A 4,623-nucleotide genomic window follows, 5' to 3' on the forward strand; every position below is an offset into this window, starting at 1 on the left:
AACCGATTCACCGCATGGCTCTGTTGACTCAAAGGCAGACAAACCCAAACCGACCTTCCAGTTTAAGCAATTCATGGCTTGTAAACCCTTAGAATTTACTGGCAAGAATGGCGCTACCGCCATGATGAACTGGTTTGATGCCATCGAGCTTACTTTCTTGCAAAGTGGTTGCCCTGACGAACTAAGAACCTTGAATGCAACTGGGGTGTTTCGTGAAAAGGCACTCGAGTGGTGGACGGCTGAACGTAACAAAAGAGGAAACGAGGTCGCACATGCTATGCCGTGGGACGATCTCAAACAGCTTATGAAAGACCACTTCTGTCCCCCTCATGAACTCCAAAAATTGGAGAACGAATTTTGGATCCTTACTCAGAAGGGGAGTGACATGGATGGCCTGATTACGCGCTTTAAACAACTCAGTGTTCTTTGCCCTGGACAAGTTGAGACCGTTCCTAAGACCATAGCCAAATTCGTTCGTTGTGTTGCACCTTCCCTGACAAACCACCTTGCCTCTGCTAATCCCCAAACCATCGAAGATGCTTTTCGTATAGCCACCGAACTTAACAACAACTGCGTCCTTCATGGAACCTTTGACAAGGTTTCAACGAAGAGTGCACGCCAAGCTACAATTGACGCTCCTGATGAGCTCAAACCCTCCCAACCGTCTAAGAAAAACCAAGGCAAGAAGCGGAAGGCTTCGAGCCAAAATTGTGCGGTCGTCACTCCGCCAAACCCACAACATTTACAAACCGTACCAGCCACTAATCCCACAACCTTTGGACCACAAGGAAACTACGTTGGGTCGTGGCCCAAATGCAACCAATGCTTTTACCATCATCCTACTGGCACCCCCTGTCGCAAATGCTTCACCTGTAACAGACTAGGGCATTTTGCCAACCGTTGTCGCAACAACCTGAAGCCCGATCAAAACCAGGCTATGGTAGCTCAACACCCTGCTCCCAATCAACCTCAGAACCAAACCGTTCGTGTGCGAGCATGTTATAAGTGTGGTGATGTCAACCACATGGCAGATGTCTGTCCTCAACGAAAACAACCACAGCAACCACAGCAACCACAGCAACAACAGCAGCAGCAGCAACAACAGGCTCAACAACTCGCTCGAGGCCGAGCCTTTCTTCTCACTACTGCTCAAGCTCAAAACGCGAATGATGTCATTACTGGTACGTTCCTTGTGAATCATTTTATGCTTCTTGTCTATTTGATACTGGCGCCGATAAAAGTTTTGTGTCGTTAGAATTCGAGTCCTTGCTCAAGTGTAAACGCTCTAAGTTGCCAAAATCTTTCGCTGTCGAGGTCGCTAATGGTAAAACCGTCACTGTCGATTCCGTTCTCTCCAATTGTTCCTTGATTCTCAACGATCATACGTTTTTGATCAACCTTATACCTATGCAAATGGGTAGCTTTGACATCATAGTAGGCATGGACTAGCTTAGGCGAGTTCGTGCTGAAGTTGTTTGTTCTGAAAAGTTTATCCGCCTTCCTCTTCCAAACGGTGATTCCCTACATGTCTATGGTGAAAAGCCTTCTCAAGGCCTTAAGCTTATGTCGTGTATCAAAGCAAACAAGTGCTTACGCAAGGGTACCTTCGCCTTTCTCGCCCACATTGTGGAAAAGAAAGACAAAGGCCCAAGCATAAGCGACGTTCCTGTTATACGCGACTTTCCGGATGTATTTCCCGACGATCTTCCTGGTCCGCCTCCTGCTCGTTCTGTCGATTTTCGCATCGATTTAGTGCCTGGTGCTACAACTGTCGCTAAGTCCCCCTATCGTTTAGCACCCTCTGAGATGCAAGAGCTCTCGAGTCAACTTCAAGAGCTTCTTGACAAAGGCTTTATACGCACTAGTACTTCTCCTTGGGGCGCTCCCGTTTTGTTTGTCAAAAAGAAAGATGGATCATTTCGTATGTGTATTGACTATCGTGAGCTCAACAAGCTTACTATCAAAAACCGATACCCTCTTCCTCGCATTGATGACCTCTTCGATCAATTGCAAGGCGCGACCTGCTTTTCAAAGATCGATCTTCGTTCTGGGTATCATCAACTTCGAGTACTCGAAGAAGATGTACCTAAAACCGCTTTCCGCACGCGTTATGGTCATTACGAGTTCGTGGTCATGCCCTTTGGTTTGACCAACGCACCTGCTGTTTTCATGGATTTAATGAACCGCGTGTGCAAAGCATACTTGGACCGTTTTGTGATCGTTTTCATCGACGATATTCTCATCTATTCCAAGACGCAAGAAGAGCATAAGCGACACTTGCACCTTATCCTTGAACTCCTTCGTACTGAACGTCTATACGCCAAATTCTCCAAGTGTGAATTTTGGCTAAAAGAGGTTCAATTCCTTGGTCATACTGTCAACGAACTTGGAATTCACGTTGACCCCGCTAAAATCGAAGCTGTGAAAAATTGGATCGCACCTAAATCTCCGTCTGAAATTCGCTCGTTTCTTGGTCTTGCTGGTTACTATCGTCGTTTTATCTCCAACTTTTCAAAAATCGCTGTTCCTTTGACCTCCTTGACTCAAAAAGAGAGACCTTTTGTTTGGGGACCCGAACAAGAGGAATCTTTTCAAACGCTCAAGGATATGCTTTGCAATGCTCCTATCCTAACGCTTCCTGATGGTAACAATGATTTTGTCGTGTATTGCGACGCTTCAAACCTCAGCCTTGGTTGTGTCCTTATGCAACGTGACAAGGTTATCGCTTACGCATCGAGACAACTCAAAATTCATGAGAAAAACTATACTACCCACGACCTTGAACTTGGTGCAGTCGTTTTTGCATTGAAGATTTGACGACACTACCTTTATGGTACTAAATGTGTGGTCTTCACCGACCATAAGAGCCTTCAACACATCTTCAACCAAAAAGAACTAAACATGCGTCAACGTCGTTGGGTGGAATTGTTAAACGACTACGATTGCGAAATCAAATACCACCCAGGTAAAGCGAATGTAGTAGCCGACGCTCTTAGTTGTAAAACTCATGTCAAAAGTATCCGTTGTTTCCAACTCGTCCACGATCTTCAAAATCGCATACGTAACGCTCAGTACACATCCGTTAATGAGGGTAACCTCTACAACGAGATGCAATGTGGTGCTGAAAATAGTCTCGTGTCCAAATCTGATGGCATTTTATACTATCTCAATCGCATCTGGATTCCCAACCGTGATGATCTTCGCAAATTCCTGATGAAGGAGGCCCATAACACGAAGTATTCTACTCACCCTGGTGCCGACAAGATGTACCATGATATGCGTACATCCTATTGGTGGCCTGGAATGAAGAAGGATATAGCCACCTTCGTCTCAAAATGTCTCACATGTTCCAAAGTGAAAGCTGAACATCAACGTCCCTCTGGCTTACTCAAACAACCAAGAATTCCAATCTGGAAATGGGAGAGCATTGCCATGGATTTTATCACTAAGCTTCCTCGCACTACTGCTGGTCATGACAGCATTTGGGTAATCGTTGATCGATTGACCAAGTCAGCTCACTTCCTCCCTATTCGTGAAGATTTCAAAGTCGAGAAATTGGCTAAGGTCTACATGAAGGAGATAATCTGTCGTCATGGTATTCCCATCGACATCATTTCTGATCGTGATGCTCGTTTTACGTCTCGTCTCTGGCAAACTTTTCAATCTGCTATGGGTACTAAACTCAACCTTAGCACTGCCTTCCATCCTCAGACTGATGGTCAAACCGAGCGTACTATCCAAACCTTAGAGGATATGCTTCGTTCATGCGTAATAGATTTTGGTGGCAACTGGGATTCACACTTGCCCTTGGTCGAATTCTCGTATAATAACAGTTATCACGCGAGTATTCAAATGGCACCTTTCGAAGCATTGTATGGTCGCAAGTGCCGATCGCCTATTTGTTGGCACGAGATTGGTCAAGCCCAAATCACCGGTCCCGAGCTTATACAAGAGACGACGGACAAGATTTTACAGGTTCGAGACAACTTATTGAAAGCCAGGAGCCGACAAAAGAGTTACGCTGACAAAGGACGCAAACCTATGGAATTCGAGACAGGTGACTTCGTGCTTCTCAAGGTATCCCCTTGGAAGGGCGTGGTTCGATTTGGCAAGAAAGGGAAACTCGCACCTCGCTACGTTGGTCCTTTCAAAATTCTCGAGAGGATTGGCGAGGTTGCGTATAGACTAGACCTGCCCGAAGAACTCAGCAACGTACACCCCGTCTTCCACGTGTCCAACTTAAAGAAATGTCTAGCTGACGAAGGACTCCACGTTCCTTTCGAAGACTTGCAAGTCAACGAAACGCTTCACTTCCTGGAAAAACCGGTCGAAATCATGGACCAAGGAACCAAGCAACTGAGGCGCAGTCGAATTCCTATTGTTAAAGTTCGATGGGAAGGAAAACGTGGCGCTGAATTTACTTGGGAGCTCGAAAGTGAAATGAAGTCGAAATATCCTCATCTATTCCCTACGTCTTCCTAAATTTCGAGACGAAATTTCCTAAAGGAGGGGAGACTGTAACGCCCGGCTATTTTCGTACTTTCCATTTATAGGAAGTCTTGTTCGTATTTCTATTTTTGGAAGCTTATTCCTTTTGTATCTCGTATTTCGTTTCAAACCGTT

The sequence above is a fragment of the Helianthus annuus genome, chromosome 12, assembly GCF_002127325.2.
Source record: "Helianthus annuus cultivar XRQ/B chromosome 12, HanXRQr2.0-SUNRISE, whole genome shotgun sequence".
Taxonomy (NCBI): domain Eukaryota; kingdom Viridiplantae; phylum Streptophyta; class Magnoliopsida; order Asterales; family Asteraceae; genus Helianthus; species Helianthus annuus.